At 37.9% G+C, this 23389-nt stretch overlaps 1 protein-coding gene across 25 annotated transcripts in view; it reads right to left on the bottom strand.

Moving 5' to 3' along the window:
• Window positions 1-23389, bottom strand: part of BAZ2B (bromodomain adjacent to zinc finger domain 2B) — a 350617-nt gene that overhangs the window by 197797 nt on the left and 129431 nt on the right. For all 25 annotated transcript variants that reach the window (XM_057505529.1, XM_057505503.1, XM_057505506.1 and 22 more), the window contains one exon: window positions 3066-3108. The gene's annotated coding sequence lies outside the window, so the exon portion shown is untranslated. The remainder of the gene's footprint in view (window positions 1-3065; window positions 3109-23389) is intronic.

The raw sequence follows: 23389 nt of genomic DNA, 5'->3' as shown, positions 1-23389 counted from the left end.
TAAAAGTTGCTTTGTACCAGATCATTAAATATGTAGTAAGATATAAAAGATATACACTGTATTAATGCAATGGCATATAAGGAAAACTGCATGTAAGTGAAACTGCATGAATACACTTGGAGAAGACAGCATTTGGGGAGATTTGAGAAGAAAAAAAACCCCATGTTATTTTATCATACTTCCTATTAATGTTGTTTAGAGATTTTTACTCAAGTAAGGGGTGACCATGAAACAGAATAGTAAAAATTATAATGGAATACAGCAATACCAGGTTTAGGCCAAGATCTCATAGTATGTGGCTCTGGGTAAGTAACTTTATAGACAATGAGGAGGATGAATATGATATAGGGTCAACAGATCTTAGAATCTAGCAGCCTCTGTGCTGTGCTTTATATAAGCATTATATCATTTAATATTCACAACAGTCCTTTGATATAAATATCACCTCTGCTTTAGAGAGGAAAAAACTGGATCTTAGACTACGTAATCGACTCAGTATCACAACAGCTATATAAATAGCAGAGCACAAACTTAAAGGCTTTTCTGACCCCAGTTCATGTTCTTACCCATTATGCATATATTACCTCCCTTCAAACTCTCTAGATCTTGGTTTTCTCATCTGTTATATAAAAGGAATGTAGCACAATCCTAATGGTTCTGAAGTTTATTCTGACCTTTTAAGCTAGTATTCTAGCGAGGTCTGACCCCCTTTCCCCAAATAATAGCATATTATATCAACAGAGCTAACATAGCCTTCTTATTGGAACTTATGGAATAACATGAATGTAAGCATGGAGCCCAAATGTATATTCAAGGTGGTGTATGTAGTCCACACTGAGTAGAGTGCAGCATTCCTCTTACATAGTAGGATACTTGTAATAGCTGGGAAATATGTTAGAGAGAAACTGAGGAGGAATCTTAAATACCAAGTTAGAAGTCTGGAATTGATCTTGCAGGAAATGAGAAGTCACTAAACATCTTCAAGTAGAGAAATAAAAGAATCAGAGCAATGCTTTAGTAAGATTAAGCCCAGGATTATGTATAGGCTTTAAAGGAATTGATGATGGCCAGAATGAAGGGAGATTAGTTAGATGATTCTGACATTTCTTGACATTTTTTTCTTGGATTGTATGGATTGTAACATAGGGGGGAAAAATAGAAATTCTCCTGAGTTCTGAAAATTTCTGAGTAAAAGGAATATATAAGGTGTATAATTATCTAATATATAAATACTCATTACAGCTTTAGCTCTGAAGCAATCTATAGTATCTTCCCCTCTAACCACAACATTCTACTCTTTTACTTTATCATCTCGTTTTATCAGCTTATTTACCTCTGACTAGTCTCTTAACCTTTCCAATTTCTCTGAATGTATCGGCCTTTCTCTGGTTTCACTCTTTTCTAGCTCCATGGTCAGCACTTGAACCCTCCCCTCTCATCCTGACTCAAGGGGCTGGAGAAAGCCTCACACACCGACATTCTTACAAAGTAAGGGTTTCTATTATCAGTTACTTAGGAACCTCTCAAATGACTACTTCTTAGTCTTTAACTTATTTAAGACCTGATAATATTGGATACCACCTCTCTTCCTGAAATTCTTAAATTTACAACAGGTGCAATTAAATACTCTCTTAATATTACTTTAAAATGTACTGTGAGAGACTCCAAGAAGGGACTAGCAGTTACCAAAGGGGAGGGGCAGGGGAGGGTGGGTGGGAGGGAGGGAGAAGGGGATTGAGGGGTATTATGATTCGTACACATGGTGTGGGGCAGTCACGGGGAAGACAGTGCAGCACCAAGAAGACAAATAGTGACTCTGTGGCATCTTACTACACTGATGGACAGTGACTGCAATGGGGTATGGGGGGGGATTTGATAATATGGGTGAATGCAGTAACCACATTGTTTTTCTTGTGAAACCTTCATAAGAGTGTATATCAATGATACCTTAGTAAAAAAAAATGTACTGTACAATGCTAATTTTAACTTCTTTGATTGTAAAGCATTAGATGCTAAATAGAAGGTCACTAAAGAAATATGTTAATATTTTGTTGTAAATTATTCAGTTAGGGCAATAAAGTTCTGATTAAGAAAAAAACAAAAGCAACAGCTACAAATCAGAGATAGTTAAAATGCTCTCTTAGGAAAATGAACAAACATGCCACAAACATCTGTAGACTCAAAGATTAAAGCCTTAAAAAATACACTGACCTCTGAAAAATGTTAAACTTAACAAATGAACCAGTTTTCAAAAAAAATTTTGTAACATAAATACAAAGATTATCTATATATGGATTTACATTTCTGATAACTGCGTCTCTCATTAATTAATAATTAAAACAGGATTGAGGAAGTAGATTCATTGAGTAAATAATTTACTCTAAATTTATTTCTGTCATTTAAAAGGATTTTCAGAAACACTATAAAATTCCATTACTGTTAACTCAGATTTTCCTAGTTAGAATTTTGTAACAATATGGATCAAAGTCTTTGATAAAGTTTTCCTTTAGGTAACATTTCCTTCTACATAGTAGAAATAAACACTTAAAATTAAAGAGAAAGAGCATCAGTTACATAAGAGAACTATCCTTTTTCAACAACTTTCCATATTTGGAAGACTTTATGAATCATTTAAATATCAATGAAAAATTTAAGCAAGAAGGCTAAGAATCCTTTCAGGGCTATTTCCACAGTCCTTCCTTAATAAATGATTACAGTCTCAAGTAATTTTATTTTCGTAAGTTTTCCCTAGTGAGTCACCTTACATGTTTTGCCATTATATAGTAAAAACAAAAACTAAAAATTAAGATTATGTTCAGTTTATGATTTACACTGACATTATGTTAATATAATTAGGAATATAACTTCAATTATAAATCTAAAAGTCATTTTACAGCATTTAAAAATACTTAAAACAACTAACTGGAAGTGTGAGATGTGATCCATTGAAAATGTAAACATTTGGCTGCTGAAAGTAATAATAACTAAATTATAAACACTTTCTAACTCAATTCTCATTCTCAGAGAAAACAAAACATCCTTAAAAGCTTAATTATTGGTCTTACTGTGATCAATGTGGTCAATCTTGTGACATCACTGTTGGGAAATCTGCAACAGGAAAACAGAAATAGCATTCAGCTCAGTCTTACTTAAGAAACTTCAGAAACTAAAATGTCTGTCTAGAATTTTTATCTTTTCTTGATACCATGTCATATTTAAATTAACCTAAAGGTGTCAGGAAAAGTACAATTGGCATGACACAAGTAAATGTAAAACACATAGAGATTATCTATAGGTCATTATTATCATCTTGTAGATTATGTTTTGTTTATAATCAGCAACATCCCAGGGTTAACATAACTATGTTAGTAAAAAACTATAGGCCATTTGGGTCAGTTTTGTTTTCAAATATTTACTAAGAAGAGAATCAGTAAATATAGTATAAGTGAAAGGTATTGTTTAGAGATACCTTTTTCTATGATTAGATTAGAACCTCAGTTTATAACCACAACGTGACCTTCTTAATATTAACAGGAGAAACTCATGTTAATCCTTATGAATAGTGACAAATCTATTACAGATTGAAATATCATTTGGAAGGAACTATACACTATAATCCCAAGGAAAGTTATAAATTAAACTATTTCCTAAACTATATATGGCTTAGAGTCCATATCCCTATAAAATCTGAGCTTTTAGGAATTTCTTAAGGTAAGAAAGTAAGTTTTTAAGGTAAACTTTTAAATGTTTAGTGTTAAAAAGTAAGACAGAGTTAGTGTTGTACGATTCATGAGATTTCACATATTATTTCATCAGATCCTCCTAACTCCTTCAAAGAAGTGGAACTGAAATATTTCTTATACACTCAAGTGAAAATAGATGTTACAGAGGATACATGATTTGTCCAAGCACACAGAAATGAATTTTTCTTGGTTCCGTTTTCATCTCACAATTCCCAACCAATACACCCTGCCAACTGCCAACTGTACTTCCTCACTCTGTTCTTAATTCAAAAACACTCATTATTGCTCATTACCTCACTAGTGGAAGATACCGCTCTCCTGTGTTACCACTATAGTATCCCTACTTCTATCCTTAATTCAGTGACAAGTGTATCAGCTCACATCACTCACTCTCTTACTCCAAACTGTCACAATGGCTTTCCCATCTATTAGAATAAAACCCTCAATACTTAGCATATCCTATCAGGCCCTCTGTTACCTGGTCTCCTCACTATACCTCCTGCCAATCTCTAGGTTCCAGTCACACTGACCTTTTTGAAATTCCCTAAACAGACCAAATTTGTCCCTCTTCAAAGGCTTGATACTTGATGTACTCTCGGCCTAGAGCAACTGTTCCCACTAACTTTTAGGACCGGTTCTCTTACTTCGTTCAGTTCTCATAACAAACACCAACTCCTCAGCGATGGCTTCCTTTACCACCAGAGACTGTGTTTAGCTGCAAGCTCCATGAGAGATCAATTCTAGTACCTGGAACCCAATTACTACTAGGTAAACAGCTGCTGAATGAAAGAGTGAAAAACTACTTACCCATTTCCTACCTACATTTAGTGCTATGCCCAGAGGGAAGTATAAATAAAAATTCTTACAATTACCATCTGTTTAAGGAAAATATACAACAACAACTTGGTATACGTTTTAAAAAGTCACTTCAGGGGGCATTTGGAAGCTTAAAAAAAAGTAAGATGGGGTGGTGTGAAAGTGGGTAGAGTGAATAGGTGTGAGATAATGAGGGTTTGAATAGTGAAGATGAGGAAATGCAGACAGAATGGGAAACCCAAGATACAGCTTAAATGGAGAAACAAGAGGACCTCATGCTAAATTAAGTATAGGAATAAGGACAGCAGAGAATGAAAAGATTCTCACCCATCAGGGACACAATGAAAGAAACCTGCAGTGGAGGCAGGGAGTGACTTTTATTCTGGCAAGTAGGCCCACTGTTACCATGGACAATTCAAATGAAGATGCCAACAACAGTTAGAAATTGCAGTTTAGAATAGTCCAGGATTTGAAAATCAGTCTTATAAAAAAGTACAGTTGAAGCCAAGAGTGTGGAAGAGTTCACCAAGGGAATAAATACAGGGAAAGAACAGACTACCTGGCAGAGGTGGCGGGGGTGCTTATAAATGAGGCTCACAAGAAGCAAGAGAAGCGAGTGGCATCGTATGGTATGTTCACAGTGCATGTGTCGTTCTGTTTAAGGAACAGAGAAATGGAAAACACACTAACTGAGGCTAAAAGAGGGAAGCTTTCTAAGCATGAGAAGTGTTAGCTTTAAACAATGTGTGGAGGCCTAAAAAACAGGAAACTCAGATCAGAAGAAAGCTACATAAATGAACATAATACTCTCTGTATCCAAAGATCTGCTTTCAAGGAGCAACTACTGCCTAGCCTTGTGCTCTCAACTTTATTCAATACAAAAAACAGTCTTGGCATGGTAAAGTGCAATACAAAAAATCCTGTGAAATAAGCAATTATACTTTCTATAAAACTGTGATTCAAAAATATTATAAAAATTTTTAAATGGTAACAGTCAAACAATATTTGTAACTCAAAAGGGTAAAAGTAAATGTTCTATTATATTTTTAACTTGGAAAAAAACACAAGATAATTAAGTGAATTTATAGTTACAAATGCATACTCTAAACTGGACAGCTACATGCAAGAGAATGAAACTGGATTATTGTCTAACCCCATACACAAAAGTAAACTCAAAATGGATCAAACACCTGAATTAAAGTCATGAAACCATAAAACTCTTAGAAGAAAACATAGGCAAAAATCTCTTGAATATAAACATGAGCAACTTTTTCCTGAAAGCATCTCTTCAGGCAAGGGAAACAAAAGCAAAAATGAACAAATGGTACTACATCAAGCTAAAAAGCCTCTGTACAGCAAGGGACACCATCAGCAGAACAAAAAGGCATGATACAGTATGGGAGAATATATTTGTAAATGACATATGTGACAAGGGGTTAACATCCAAAATATATAAAGAACTCACATGCCTCAACACCCAAAAGGAAAATAACCCTATTAAAAAATGGGCAGAGGATATGAACAGACACTTCTCCAAAGAAGAAATTCAGATGGCCAACAGGCACATGAAAAGATGCTCCACATAGCTAATTATCGGGGAAATGCAAATTAAAACCACAGTCAGATATCACCTCACACCAGTTAGGATGGCCACAATGGTAAAGACTAAGAACAACAAATGCTGGTGAGAATGCGGAGAAAGGGGAACCCTCTTACACTGCTGGTGGGAATGTAAACTAGTTCAACCATTGTGGAAAGCAATATGGAGGTTCCTCAAAAAACTAAAAACAGAAATACCATTTGACCCGGAATTCCACTCCTAGGAATTTACCCAAAGAAAACAATTTCTCAGATTCAAAAAGACATATGCACCCCAATGTTTATCACAGCACTATTTACAATAGCCAAGATAGGGAAGCAACCTAAGTGTCCATCAGTAGATGAATGGATAAAGAAGAGGTGGTACATATACATAATAGAATACTATTTATACATAAGAAAGAAACAAATCCTATCATTTACAACAACATGGATGGAGCTAGAGGGTATTATGCTCAGTGAAATAAGTTAGGCTGAGAAAGACAAAGTACCAAATAATTTCGATGTACAGTGACTGCACTAGGGTATGGGTGGGGACTTGATAATATGGGTAAACATAGTAACCACATTGTTTTTTCATGGGAAACCTTCATGAGAGTGCATTTCAATAATACCTTAATGAAGAATTAAAAAAAAATAGCAAATGATGTCCCTCATTTGTGGAGTGTAACAATGAAGCAAAACTGAAGGAACAAAACAGCAGCAGACTCAAAAACTCCAAGAAGGGACTAGCGGTTACCAAAGGGGAAGGGTCGGGGAGGGTGGGTGGGGAGGGAGGGAGAAGGGGATTGAACGGTATTATGATTAGATACCTGGTGTGGGGGGGATCATGGGGAAGACAGTGTAGCACAGAGAAGACAAGTAGTGACTCTGTGGCATCTTACTACAGTGATGGACAGTGACTGCAGTGGGGTATAGGGGGGGACTTGATAATATGAGTGAATGTAGTAACCACATTGTTTTTCATGTGAAACCTTCATAAGAATGTATATCAATGATACCATAATAAAAAAAGAGAAAAAAAAGCATACTCTATTTAAAGCCCTAAAACTTACAGTTTCAAAAACTAGTAAAGGTATTCCTCCATTATAGTAACAATTTTTACACATGGCTTACTGGGTGTACTTGCAAATGCGTGAGGAAAAAAATACCTGAAATTAAAATGACACCCGAGGTTAGAGCCAGACAAGTCTTAAAGCTTCTCATAAAAATCCTAAGTGGCTTTTACAGGGAAAATGTAATTCTTTAAAATCATCTTGAAACTTGGAAATACATTAAACGATACACATAAAAAGTAGTATTACATTTTATGAAAACATAACTAATATACTGGTTATGTGCTGTTTCTAAGTCACCATTTTAGTAAATATGCACAGAGAAAATTTCAACTATATTTACCCTCAGGGAACACCTACCCATGATAAACTGTGGGAAAAGAATCTTAAGTCAAGATATACAATTATATGAGTATTTTCCCAGTAATTAGTATGTAACTATCTTTATTTCTTCTCTTCCTCTACCCTAAAACAGGAAGGGTCTTTCCTTATCTAATCAATTTTAGAATACTTAACCTTCACTTGACAACAGTCCATAAATTTCAATATACACAAAGCAAGGATATTTATCCTTACCTAGCATATTGAAAAGATTTAAAAGAATAAAGGAATATAGTATATACCTGGTTTTTCTTACCTCATTCAATCTGAACATGGAAATACATGCTGATTAAACCTAAAATTCTTTTTAAGTAATAGTCACTAAAAGATTTAATCATTTTTATTATCAGTTGAATGTTTTTTCTGTATTCTACTCTCTTCTCAAGGTATGGTTATGTGAGAAAAAATTATTTCTAAAATTTACTTATGAAAAATAATCTCATAAATCATTTGCTATCACAGGCTGTTTCAATGTTGCTATCTTGGATTGTAGTCATGGAAAGTCTGTCTCTATCATATTCTTTTTTAAGTACCACAACTACATATATTTTGGTATATATTTTTAAGGTTTAATAAAAACTTTATAAAAATCTAAACATGCTTTTAACAACATCTAGCTATTTCAAATTCTGACCATTACTGTTGTTTTTTTATTGCTTCGGGAAATTGTTTAGTAAAAAAAAATGACAGACTTTGATTAGCAATACTTCTGTGGGAGGGAGGATATTTGTAAATAATAGGAAACTGTATACCTGAGAAACTGGTGAAAATGATCTATCACTAATGGAATACTCTGTCCAATGCTGTGCAATGGAATTTCCTGTAATGATGGAAATGTTCAGTATCTGGGTCCAATGCTTAGTCCATAGCCAAATGTGCTATTGAACACTTATAATATGGTTAATGTGATAAAGCAAATGATTTTTAAGATAATTTAATTACTTTAAATTAAAATTTAATTTAAGTAGCCACATTTAAATAGTGATAACCACATTAGACAGTGCAATTGGCATTTCTAAAACCATACCAATTTGAACTGTAAATGATCCTCCTAAATACTTGAAAATTTATTTTCTCATTTTTAGAAATGGAAGAAAACCAAAACTCGGCTGAGTAGGCTATGTTCATTTCAGAAAAACGTCCAAATTTGGCAGGGAATTGTTTTATTGTCAAATAATTTTCAAGTTTATGATTGGCAGAAAAAAAGGTTTTATTTTACCACAGTATCCTTAATATATCATAGTGTTTATGAGGGGAAATAGTTTTGGGTTTTAGGGAACTGAGTTTTTTTTTAAATCTCTGTCGACTGCATCAATATCACCTAGCATTTAAGTTTCAGTTTGCTTTATTTTGTTCAGCTGGGTAGAAGCAGTTTATTCATACACTGTTAAGACTAAAAACCTCAATATAACATAGAAAAAAAAGAAATGTATTTTATTAACAGTTTTAATACTCATCCTTGACAGCTTTTTTGCTATCATTTATTTTCCCTTTCTCATTATGTTTTAAGGGAAAAAAGATAAGCAAGCTTTTAACAGTGTGGGGAAACAGAAGTTCCTATGGCCAGGATCCTCACCTGACCCTAAACCACTTGATGATGTAACCAGCCTACTGCTAGGCTAATGCTTCCACACCTGCAGGCAATGAGCTGTTATTGAAGGAGTTACTATTATAAAGAGTTCTGCCCAGTACTCTGTGCAGAGGCAGAGATGGAGGTGGATTACAAACCTGTAGACTGCTGGGTGCAGACCTGATTCTATTACTCGACCTACTGCCCTGAGAATAAAGCCAGACAGAAACCCTTTTACCCCCAAAACATTCTGTTGTCATTTCTCAGTCTCACTGAATCCATAGTGAACCTGCCCAGGGCTGAAACCCTCAGGCAAGAAAATGGCAGGGTTCACTGTGGACCAAAGAACAGAACAGGCTGCTCTCATGGGAGGGGTGCTTTAGTGGGCTGCCCCATGGATGGAGAGACATATGAGTGTCCCCCAGTGGGATGTGGTCTGAGGTGGCTTGGCTCCTAAAGAACTGAGCCCCACCCCAAGACTGGGGGAGATGGCGGTGATGCCTGAGGCCGTAGAGGTAGCCCTCAGCATTATAAGGAGGTCCTTTGAGAAACAGAGTACCCGCAAGGTGGCAGGAACCATGGGTTGGCTGTTTCTCACACTACTAAAAAAACCTAGAGATGAGGAGAATGTACTCCTGTAAGAGGTACGAGAAATGGCAGCACAAGGATGCAAGCTACGAAGTGCTGTGGATTTGTTGAAGAATAAAACGGCTTTGGTATGAAAGGGGGCAGCATGAGAACACGAGCTGCAGTGTACTATGGAGGAAGTAAAAGATCTGTTAAAAAATGAAATGGCACTGCTGCAAGGCCCTGCAGAAGAGGTAAAGGCCATGAAGGAGAAGGAAGTATCCTGCGAGAAGCACAAGAAGAGGCAGTGCAAGAACATCAGCTGCGAGGTACTGAGGTGAAGGTAAGAGAGCTGTTGAAGACTGAGCTAGCATTGCTATGAGGCACTGCGGAAAAGGTAAAGGGTGTAGCAGAGGAGGCACTCGGGGGAGTGGCGAGAAAGGCACCATCAGGCCTGTCAGCGTCTCCTTCCCAGACAAGGTGCTGGGGAAAGACAAGGGGATGGTGCTGGAGACACCAACTCCTCCTCTACTGAAAGCCCACCCAGTTTTAGTCAAGAAAATAACGGCCCAGCAACCACGGGTTCCTCCAGGAGAGGTGCAGCCCCCTCCCCAGGTTGTGGAGCACTCTGTTTCACCCCTACACTCAGGCTGAGCTGGTGGATTTGGGCTTCCGGTTTTAGCGAAAGCCCTCAGAGTCAATATCAAGTTGCTCCCCCACAGCCTTGGGATGTGGGGGGAATGGAATGCTTCTGTCTGGAGCAGAGATGGGAAAGCTGGCTTCCCTGACACTTCATCCTGCCTTGAGGCAGCAATTTACAAAATGCACATCTGATCCCAGAAAACCACTCTCTTCTCAATTGGCTTATGGCCACACTTTTGTGCTGTACAACCCGATCAAGGTGATTTACCATCCTCCCCAGCTAGATGGCAGATGTATGCCAAGCTCCAACAGTGTTACAGGCATTAGCCATGAAAAAAATGCCATTTTTAATCTAGAGAATTATAGCCCAGATGAGGAGGCTTTTACTGTGGGGAAGAGAAATGTGGTACTTTAAACAGCTCCCACATCCTTCTTTAGGCTCCTAGTGGCCATTCCTAACAGCCCTCACTTAGGGCAGCCCCTAAGTGAGGTTACCTGCATGGTAGCAGACTTGGGAGAGGCTGAAATAATGAGAGCACAGAAGGAAATACAGTCCTCTATGAACAAATGCTACAGCATTTGAATGAGAAACCCCAGAAGGCGGAACTGGACCTCATAGACATGCCAATACACACTGCTGTCTCCCTTATATAACTGCAAGTACAAACCAAGGAGGAATCCTTGAAGCTGAGGCTTGGCCACCAGAATAATATCTTGCTGCCAGCACCAACTGCAATAAACCCTGGAGACTCCATTCAGTGGACATTGCCTTGGACATTTTGACACATGGACCAGCAATTCCGGCCCTCCTGGGAACAAGGGGAGAAGGGATGGAAGCTGGCCTCCTGTGTATTCCTGGAGTAACAGCAGAGTGGCCCCCAAAGATCAACGTAGTATATCCTAAATGGCCAGAAGGTAGGAACATCTTACCAGGGAGTTTGTTTTTTATCGTTATGGCCAGTGCCTGTACCTCCAGTAGCACTATATACAGACCCCTTAGTAACCCCCAAAAGGAGAGGGGTAAGGGTATGGTATAACAGATCTGGATGGAATCCCATTCCTGAGATTCCATGCATCTTACCTGACAGACAAGATTTGCTTATGTTCTTAATGTTCACAGAGGCTATGAAGGGAGAGGGTCCAGTGATTCCTACCACTGCACATTAATCCACACTAAATACGCTTAAGCTAATAAAAAAGGCAGAGCTTCTTACCCTTAAAACTGACAACTGACTCACTCCCTGAAATGAGGTGCTCATATACTTGTAAAACAGAAAAAAAACAAGAAGAGTCCTATAGATTCACTACTTCAAAGCCATCAGTTTTTATTTTGACTGTAATTTTTTGATCAATGAAAGCAAGATCATCATATATACTAGATTCTATAGATTCATGCTATTTGGCTTTGGAGATCTTACCAGGCTTTCTGGTAAGGATAAGTAGACCTCTAATTCAATGCCTGCTGCTTATTCATACCTGCTGTTAGAAATGATCAGAAGCCCACTATGTACAACAAAGATACTCCAAAAGTTAGCAAGTGATGATACTATAGCCTCTCAACAGAAGGCTAGCAATAGAGCAAATGAGTTTCTTATTTTGAAACTCCTTTGTCATATTACGATACAAAACAGAGCTTAAGTGCTTAAGAGAGTTGCCTTAGTGGTAATCAAAGCCAAAAGCAAAAACAAAACAAAACAAAAAAACAGGTATAATCTTTTTAGAAGCTTTAAGACATGATTTGCCAGGATTCTAACTTTCTGTCACCCTCTTCAACTAAACAACTCATTGCTAGCAATCCTACTTCAGGTAAAACCAAATATAAACAGGTGGCATTTTAAAAGCACTTCTTGTATGGCCAATGATTTCACATTTCTTATAAAATAAGTTTATATTTCCACAAATTACTAAAATGCATTACTAAAATAATTTCACTATCTTTACTGCAAAAAACTGTCATTCCTTCAAAATATAATATTATAGAGAAAATGGAAATCTTATGGCCAGGCTGCTCACCTCACCTGATTCCAGTATTGCCCACTGTATACATATTTAGCTTACTTGCGTACCAATGGGTAGCAGAATGTACACCCACCGACAGAACCACCCAGAATGAAGCATCAGTCACCAAAGTACCTGCCCAGGGGAGGTGTGGAGAAGAAATACACAAGTGCCTGAACGTAACTGGTCGGGCATCTGCCAGTCATCATAGAGACCCACCCACAGAGTTCCTCTGGGTGCTAGGGGCAGGGAAGGAGAGAGCAAAGAAGCAGAGAGCTTAGGGAGCGGAGAGAGGAAGCAGGAGAGAGAAGCCGCGGAGCCCCGGTGCTAGGACACAGCTGGGTGACCACTGTGAGAATAAACCTGGTATGAACCCCTTTTAACCCCCAATTTTCTGTTTTCTTTATATGGTCTCATCAAATTCATAGTGAACTTGCCTGGAGGGTGCAAACTCCTCCTCTGGGAGCAACAAATATATTCTGCACTTGCAAATTTCGTCCTTATTATTCTGTGTGATTGCAACTTCTCCAGAAGAGGTACGATTCCCATAGGTTAACTCACAAAATTTTAGACAACTAACACCAGCCTTCTCACATGAAAGTTAACTAACACTCAGATGGTAACTTCATCATTTTGCTGATACTCAAAACAATGCAAACAAAGCAGCACAACTGGCTGTTAGACTTGGTGATTTTAAAAAATTTGACTGTATACAAACTGCGTATTTTACCAAACTTAACCACCCCTATTCTTTCAATACTAATTAGCACTTCTCAAAATCTTTTTTCACTGGTTCATAGGTTTCTGCTTTAGAGCCATAAATGGGCATCCAGTAGAGGAAGAAGCAACAGCACTGCCAACGGGTGTTGAAACATTCTTCAGGCTAATTACACACAATACCCAAAAATGAACTAATCACTTGGGTGAAGTAATATAATGATGAGCTTCATTTGAGAAAAATTACATTCTGGTTTAGCTGTAATTTTTATTTCTCTAACTGTAACTTTTTCAGGAAATTCACCTCAAATTGTAGCACCACAGAGAGATAAAGCCTTTAGGAATTAGTATTAGATAAATTAGAACACATTATCTACACATAAATTATGGGGGTATTTTAATTTTTATTAAAATTATTGTCCATCTTAGTCCTGTCAACAAATGCCAAATCGATAATTTATAACTTATAAAATGACTTAAAAAAAAAACCCTCACTTGAACAAGCCCACAATCCAAATATAAACTCATAGTTTTATAAAGGTTTCATGTACCATGACTAAAAGCCTGAAAAATCAAACTATTCCAATCCAAACTTTAAAGATCCAAATCTATGGCTATGAAAACTGGTGAAGCAAGTAAGTAATCTAACAATATAAAATCAGAAAAAATATTTAGTTAGATGAATAACTAAACTTGACATCGTTAACAGCAATTACCAGGTCTCATATATTTTACTCTGTTTTATTAAAATAAGTTTGCTATGAATAGTCAGGGTTATTAAATAATTTTTATTGCTATTTTGATTTTCTTAGAACTCTTGGAATAATTTCACCATAAACAAGAAATCTGATCTAATGCTTTCAATGAGGGACTGCGTAACAATGGTCCTCATTTAGAATTTCAGCATATACTCATTATGTACCTTAGGCAATCTCTTAGTACTTCAGTTTGTCATGCCATAATTATCTACTTCTCAGGAATGCTGTGAAGTTTAACGTGCTTATAAAGATTTTTGAGGTACACAAATAAAAGAGGTAGAAGGCATACATACAATTAATTGCTATCTACTTGAAAAAAAAAATGCCACTTAAAAACATTTGACAGCAACAACATGGATCAATCTTAGACACTATGCCAAGTGAAATAAACCTGTGCTATTACAGCTGCATGTCTGTGCCCTCTCCACTCCATAATTCATATGTTGAAATCTAATCCCTAAGGTGATATCTGGAGAAAAGGACTTTGAGGGTGATTAGGGGATGAGGGCAGAGGCTTCTGAATGGGATTGCTGTCCTTGTAAAAGAGACCCCAGGGAACTTCTCTGCCCCTTCTGTCAGTTGAGATTACAGCAAAAGATAGCCATCTATGAGCTGGGAAGCAGGCCCTGCCCACACAAGGGATCTGGCAGCACCTTGACAGCGGACTTCCCAGCCTCCAGAATTGTTAGAAATAAATTTCTGTTGTTTGTAAGCCACCCAGTTGATGGTATTTTGTTATAGCAACCCAAGGGACCACACCAGTCACAAGAAGACAAATACAAGAGATTCTTATCATGCTGTGTTAGGAGGTACTTATATGAGGTACTTCAAGTAGTCAAATTCATAATACAGAAAGTACAATGCTGATTGCCAGAGAGTGGTGGAGGGGAGAATGAGGGTTTATTGTTTAATGGGCACAGTGTTTCAACCTTAGAAGATGAAAAATGTTCTGAAGATGGATAGTGATGATTATATGAATATACTTAATGCCACTGAACTGTGTATTTTAAAATAGTTAAAATGTTAAATTTAATGTTATATGTATTTTACCACAGTAATAAAAAAATGCAACAAGTTTGAAAATCTGAATATAAATCATAAGCCAATCTTAAATTTTTTCACTCCCCAAGTCACTCATTAAAACTTTTAATCAAATCAAACAATTCATTTATTCAGTAAGTATCAAGTGTTTTCTATGTGGAAGGCACCGTGCTAGACTTCAAAATTTGACAGTGAAAAAGACGAAGTGTCTTCATCGAATTTATGCAGACAGAGTAGAGACCTATAAAACAACCAAGCATAGAAATTTCATCCTTTCTCAGAGCAGTAAGTGCTATAATGAAGGGCAAGGAGACGGAGTGATAGCCAGGAAGGCCTCTTTGGGAAGCTACCTGCCCTGAGACCAGAATGAAGTAAGGAGGAACACTTCAGATAGACAGAGTAGCAAGTGCTAAGGCCCTGAAAGGTGGAAAGGCTTAGTGTTTTCAGAAAGTGACATGGAGGACCAGGGCTGGTACACATTAAGTTAGAAGACAGAGGTAGGAGAGCTAGACACAGATCACAGAAGGTCTGGAAAGCAACAGTAATAGTTTGGATGCTATTCCATGTGTGCTGAAAGACACATGGAAGCTTTTACTAAAGATGTGATGCTACCTAAAAACAAAGAAAAGATACTCTAATCACCGTATACAGAATAACCTTGGGGCTAGGGAAGGAAGAGAAGAATCAAAACATACAAACCAGTGTACAGCACAGCTGTAGTAAGTCAGGAAGCAATGAGGTGCCAGGAAGCAATGGCACCCACGTGGGTGATAAGAAATGGCTGGCTATTTGGTTGTTGACGGTCAAAATAAGAGAAAAAGCATCATAGTCAAGGATGACGCTAAGATTGTGGTCAGATCAACTGACCAATGCTGCCCAACACTGAAATGGAGAACGCTGGAGTACGAATAGGCATGGAGGAGGTTAGCGACAGAACTAAGAAATGAAGAATTTGGTTCTGGCAGTTAAGTACCCAAGCAAAGAGTTTCAGGAAAGATGACACCATCAGCTGCCAAACGTGGCTAGGAAAACACTTAACCTAAGGCTGAGAAAGGACAGCTGGATTTATCAAGATAAACTTCACTGTTGCCCACAAAAACAGCGTTGTCAGAGTGGTGAAGACACAGCATGAATATGAACAGGAGAAGCAAAGCGAAGCAAGCGTGACGAAGGCATCCGAGTCGGCGCATATGGGCGGCTCCCTGGAGTTTTGCTATAAAGAACAGAAGGGAAATGATACTGTAACTGGAAGGGGATGTGGGGTCTTGAAAGGTTTTTCTATGAAAATGAGGGACTAGTACAGCATATTTATATGCTGATAAGATATCTATAGAAGGAAAAAAATGATGATGGTCGAAATCACAGAAGCAAAATCAATGATTATTAAGCACTTAATAAATGCATAAATTTGTCCTTGCTGATAGAAATGAAAAAATAATAAATATATGTAACTACTTAAAGGATTATACAGAAACTATATTGAAAGTCACAGGGGAAAATACCACATATAGGTAATTGAATGAACAATTCTTTAGAAACGGTGTTATTTCATAATAGCACCATGTTAAAAATATTACACAAAGCAATGTTGATATATTTTATGATGTGGCAGCAATGTCCTTCTAAGCTATATAACTGCAGCTGCATGGTGCAAAAATAATGCCATACACAGCTTTTATTTGATTATGCACAGTGGGGCTTAAATAGGATCAACATTAGACAAAGAGTAAAGCCAGCAATTTTTAAAAAACATCTCCACTGAACTTTCCATTTCCCTCCTCTGTACTGAGTCATTTCCACTTTAGGACTTCCACTACCCCTCTGTTCTGTAACTTATTAGTCTACTCAAAAAAGAAAGCAATTCATGTATCAATAATTTACATAAATCTTCATCCTTTCCAGAGTCCCCTTCTCTCTGTTTATTAATTACTTTACACCATGTTTCCTTCCCTCCTTACAAAAATTAACAATTACAGAGTTATAAACAATCGACTAATTACATATTCTAGTAAATTTAAATAACTACTTAAACTCATTTGCATTTTAAGCTTTTTACCTTCAAACTGTAAGATCCCTTATCCGTTATATATTTTTATATCCTGTCATGTTCTAAAATAAGAGATGATTTTAGGCCTAATATACAAAGGAATATAATACACAAAATATGAAACTGAGAGTGAGAAAAATAAAATTAGGCCAAGAATAAGGTTAGTTTCAAAAGTGCATGTCACGAGCTCATACTGTATCCTTTTTTACTGGGGGGCCAAATATATGGCTGAGTTGCCTGATAATCCTAGCAAAGAAAAAATGACTGTTGTATACAGCTTTTGTTTGTTTATATTACTCACAGCATTTATAAGGCAAAAGTAAAGCATTTTCTTGAAGGAAGCAGAGCTGTTTTTGTTACTGAGACCCAAGGGAAGTCATTCTACTTAGTGCCAAAAATATTCCAACAATAAACAAAATGAGTTTTGAAGGACTGGCCAATGGCATAGTATTTGAGAGCATTTCAGCAGCTAAAACATTAAGTATGTCACACATTAACTTTAATTAAAGGATAAGATATGAAATATCCTAAGCAGTAATCTATATATTTCAGGTATTCCTTCCGCAAATATTATAATTTTAGAAATCACAATTCTTTCAGTTAAGGTAAAATTCATATATCCTAAAATTCACCAAAGTGTACAATTCAGTAGTTTTAGAATATTCACAATATTGTGCAATTATCACCACTATTTAATTCTACCACTATGTATTTTTATCACACAAAAACAAACTCAGGAGAGGCGGAGCCAACATGGCGGCGTGAGTAGGACAGTGGGAATCTCCTCCCAAAAACATATATACTTTTGAAAATACAACAAACACAACTAGCCCTAAAAGAGAGACCAGAAGACGCAGGACAGTGGCCAGACTGCAGCTACACCAGCGAGAACCCAGCGACTGGTGAAAGGGGTGAGATACAAGCCCCGGCCCTGCGGGACCCGAGCGCCCCTCCCCCCAGCTCCCGGCGGGAGAAGAATAGGCAGAGCGGGAGGGAGACGGAGCCCAGGACTGCCGAACACCCAGCCCCAGCCATCCGGGCCAGAGCGCAGACACAGTGCATGCGCAGGGGGCCCTGGATACTGGGGGAACAGGGAGTAAGACCTCTGAGCGGGTGCTGAAGCTGATGCCCCTGTGACAAAGAAAAGCGGGGGCTTTTTGAAAGTCTTAAAGGGACAGGGACTTAACAGCTTGACGGAAACAACCCAGGTCACAGTACAGCAGCTGGAAATTACAGGGAAAACCGGGTGCACTAACCCCCTGGGCAACAGCTCTGAGACCCCTCATGGAGGCAAACAGTCAAGCAGCCCCCCCATCCATTACCCCACCGGGCGCTGCGAAAGCAGAGAAACAGCCTGAGACAAATTCCGCCCACAGAAAGGGAAATTTCTCCCTTACGCCCAGGCAAGACACAAAGACCCACTCTACACGCAATTACCCAACACAAGCCACTAGGGGTCGTAGTTGCCCCAGTAAAGAAAGGCCAGTAGCAAGTGAAAATTTTGGCCCTCCCAGCTGACAGTCAATAGCACCTGTCAACATGAAAAGGCAAAAAAATATGATCCAGACAAGACTAACCCAGACAGCTTCGGCATCTGCTACATCTTCCCCTGAGAAGGAATCTGGGGAGATAGATTTAGCCAGTCTACCTGAAAAAGAATTCAAAACAAAAGTCATAACCATGCTGATGGACTTGCAGAGAAATATGCAAGAACTAAGGAAGGAGAATTCAGAAATAAAACAAGCTCTGGAAGGACTTCAAAACAGAATGGACGAGATGCAAGAGACCATTAATGGACTAGAAAACAGAGAACAGGAACGCAGAGAAGCTGATGTAGAGAGAGATAAAAGGATCTCCAGGAATGAAAGAATTTTAAGAGAGCTGAGTGATCAATATAAAAGGAATAATATAAGAATCATAGGCATTCCAGAAGAAGTAGAGAGAGAAAAGGGGATAGAAAATGTCTTTGAAGAAATAATTGCTGAAAATTTCCCCAAACTAAGGGAAGAAATGGCCTCTCAGACCACAGAGGTACACAGAACTCCCATGACAAGGGATCCAAGGAGGGCAACACCAAGACACATAATAATTAAAATGGCAAAGATCAAAGACAAGGACAAAGTATTACAAGCAGCCAGAGAGAAAAAAAAGGTTACCTACAAAGGAAAACCCATCAGGCTATCATCAGACTTCTCAACAGAAACCCTACAGGCCAGAAGAGAATGGCATGATATACTTAATGCAATGAAACAGAAGGGCCTCGAACTAAGACTACTGTATCCAGCACGAATATCATTTAAATATGAAGGAGGGATTAAACAATTCCCAGACAAGTAAAAGTTGAGGGAATTTGCCTCCCACAAACCACCTCTACAGGGCATCCTACAGGGACTGCTCTAGATGGGAGCACTCCTAAAAAGAGCACACAACAAAACACCCAACATATGAAGAAGGGAGGAGGAGGAATAAGAAGGGAGAGAAATAAAGAATCATCAGATTGTGTTTATAATAGCTCAACAAGCGAGTTAAGTTAGACAGTAAGACAGTAAAGAAGCTAACCCTAAACCTTTGGTAACCACAAACTTAAAGCCTGCAATGGCAATAAATTCATACCTTTCAATAATCACCCTAAATGTAAATGGACTGAACGCACCAATCAAAAGACACAGAGTAATAGAATGGATAAAAAAGCAAGATCCATCCATATGCTGCTTACAAGAGACTCACCTCAAACCCAAAGACGCGCACAGACTTAAAGTCAAGGGATGGAAAAAGATATTTCAAGCAAACAACAGAGAGAAGAAAGCAGGTGTTGCAATTCTGGTATCAGACAAAACAGATTTCAAAATAAAGAAAGTAACAAAAGACAAAGAAGGACATTACATAATGATAAAGGGCTCAGTCCATCAAGAGGATATAACCATTATAAATATATATGCACCCAATACAGGAGCACCAACATACCTGAAACAAATATTAACAGAACTAAAGGAGGAAATAGAATGCAATGCATTCATTCTAGGAGACTTCAACACACCACTCACTCCAAAGGACAGATCCACCAGACAGAAAATAAGTAAGGACACAGAGGCACTGAACAACACACTAGAACAGATGGACCTAATAGACATCTACAGAACTCTACATCCAAAAGCAACAGGATACACGTTCTTCTCAAGTGCACATGGAACATTCTCCAGAATAGACCACATACTAGGACACAAAAAGAGCCTCAGTAAATTCCAAAAGATTGAAATCCTACCAACCAACTTTTCAGACCACAAAGGCATTAAACTAGAAATAAACTGTTCAAAGAAAGCAAAAAGGCTCACAAACACATGGAGGCTAAACAACACGCTCCTAAATAATCAATGGATCAATGACCAAATCAAAATGGAGATCCAGCAATATATGGAAACAAATGACAACAACAACACTAAGCCCCAACCTCTGTGGGACGCAGCAAAAGCAGTCTTAAGAGGAAAGTATATAGCACTCCAAGCATATTTAAAAAAGGAAGAGCAATCCCAAATGAACGGTCTAATGTCACAACGATCAAAATTGGAAAAAGAAGAACAAATGAGGCCTAAGGTCAGCAGAAGGAGGGACATAATAAAGATCAGAGAAGAAATAAATAAAATTGAGAAGAATAAAACCATAGCAAAAATCAATGAAACCAAGAGCTGGTTCTTCGAGAAAATAAACAAAATAGATAAGCCTCTAGCCAGACTTATTAAGAGGAAAAGAGAGTCAACACAAATCAACAGTATCAGAAATGAGAAAGGAAAAATCACAACAGATCCCGCAGAAATACAAAGAATTATTAGAGACTACTATGAAAACCTATATGCTAACAAGCTGGGAAACCTAGGAGAAATGGACAACTTCCTAGAAAAATACAACCTTCCAAGACTGACCCAAAAAGAAACAGAAAATCTAAACAGACCAATTACCAGCAACGAAATTGAAGCGGTAATCAAAAAACTACCAAAGAACAAAACCCCCGGGCCAGATGGATTTACCTCGGAATTTTATCAGACATACAGGGAAGACATAATACCCATTCTCCTTAAAGTTTTCCAAGAAATAGAAGAGGAGGGGATACTCCCAAACTCATTCTATGAAGCTAACATCACCCTAATACCAAAACCAGGCAAAGACACCACCAAAAAAGAAAACTACAGACCAATATCCCTGATGAACGTAGATGCAAAAATACTCAACAAAATTTTAGCAAACTGAATTCAAAAATACATCAAAACCATCGTACACCATGACCAAGTGGGATTCATCCCAGGGATGCAAGGATGGCACAACATTCGAAAGTCCATCAATATCATCCACCACATCAACAAAAAGAAAGACAAAAACCACATGATCATCTCCATAGATGCTGAAAAAGCATTTGACAAAGTTCAACATCCATTCATGATAAAAACTCTCAGCAAAATGGGAATAGAGGGCAAGTACCTCAACATAATAAAGGCCATCTATGAAAAACCCACAGCCAACATTATATTGAATAGCGAGAAGCTGAAAGCATTTCCGCTGAGATCGGGAACTAGACAGGGATTCCCACTCTCCCCACTGTTATTTAACATTGTACTAGAGGTCCTAGCCACAGCAATCAGACAAAACAAAAAAATACAAGGAATCCAGATTGGCAAAGAAGAAGTCAAACTGTCACTATTTGCAGATGACATGATACTGTACATAAAAAACCCTAAAGACTCCACCCCAGAACTACTAGAACTGATATCGGAATACAGCAAAGTTGCAGGATACAAAATCAACACACAGAAATCTGTGGCTTTCCTATATACCAACAATGAACCAACAGAAAGAGAAATCAGGAAAACAACTCCATTCACAATTGCATCAAAAAAAATAAAATACCTAGGAATAAACCTAACCAAAGAAGTGAAAGACTTATATTCTGAAAACTACAAGTCACTCTTAAAAGAAATTAAAGGGGACACTAACAGATGGAAACGCATCCCATGCTCATGGCTAGGAAGAATTAATATCGTCAAAATGGCCATCCTGCCCAAAGCAATATACAGATTTGATGCAATCCCTATGAAACTACCAGCAACATTCTTCAATGAACTGGAACAAATAATTCAAAAATTCATATGGAACCACCAAAGACCCCGAATAGCCAAAGCAATCCTGAGAAAGAAGAATAAAGTAGGGGGGATCTCACTCCCCAACTTCAAGCTCTATTATAAAGCCATAGTAATCAAGACAATTTGGTACTGGCACAAGAACAGAGCCACAGACCAATGGAACAGACTAGACAATCCAGACATTAACTCAGACATATATGGTCAATTAATATTTGATAAAGGAGCCATGGACATACAATGGCGAAATGACAGTCTCTTCAACAGATGGTGCTGGCAAAACTGGACAGCTACATGTAGGAGAATGAAACTGGACCATCGTCTAACCCCATATACAAAAGTAAACTCAAAATGGATCAAAGACCTGAATGTAAGTCATGAAACCATTAAACTCTTGGAAGAAAACATAGGCACAAACCTCTTAGACATAAACATGAGTGACCTCTTCTTGAACATATCTCCCCGGGCAAGGAAAACAACAGCAAAAATGAACAAGTGGGACTATATTAAGCTGAAAAGCTTCTGTACAGCAAAAGACACCATCAATAGAACGAAAAGGAACCCTACAGTATGGGAGAATATCTTTGAAAATGACACATCCGATAAAGGCTTGACGTCCAGAATATATAAAGAGCTCACACGCCTCAACAAACAAAAAACAAATAACCCAATTAAAAAATGGGCAAAGGAACTGAACAGACGGTTCTCCAAAAAAGAAATACAGATGGCCAACAGACACATGAAAAGATGCTCCACATCGCTAATTATCAGAGAAATGCAAATTAAAACTACAATGAGGTATCACCTCACACCAGTAAGGATGGCTGCCATCCAAAAGACAAACAACAACAAATGTTGGCGAGGCTGTGGAGAAAGGGGAACCCTCCTACACTGCTGGTGGGAATGTAAACTTGTTCAACCATTGTGGAAAGCAGTATGGAGGTACATCAAAATGCTCAAAACAGACTTACCATTTGACCCAGGAATTGCACTCCTAGGAATTTACCCTAAGAATGCAGCAATCAAGTATGAGAAAGATAAGTGCACCCTTATGTTTATCGCAGCACTATTTACAATAGCCAAGAATTGGAAGCAACCTAAATGTCCATCGATAGATGAATGGATAAAGAAGATGTGGTACATATACACAATGGAATACTACTCAGCCATAAGAAAAGGGCAAATCCAACCATTTGCAGCAACATGGATGGAGCTGGAGGGTATTTTGCTCAGTGAAACAAGCCAAGCAGAGAAAGAGAAATACCAAATGATTTCACTCATCTGTGGAATATAAGAACAAAGGAAAAACTGAAGGAACAAAACAGCAGC

The sequence above is a fragment of the Manis pentadactyla genome, chromosome 8, assembly GCF_030020395.1.
Source record: "Manis pentadactyla isolate mManPen7 chromosome 8, mManPen7.hap1, whole genome shotgun sequence".
In the NCBI taxonomy this organism is placed as follows: domain Eukaryota; kingdom Metazoa; phylum Chordata; class Mammalia; order Pholidota; family Manidae; genus Manis; species Manis pentadactyla.
This window is presented reverse-complemented; position numbering and strand designations above follow the sequence as displayed.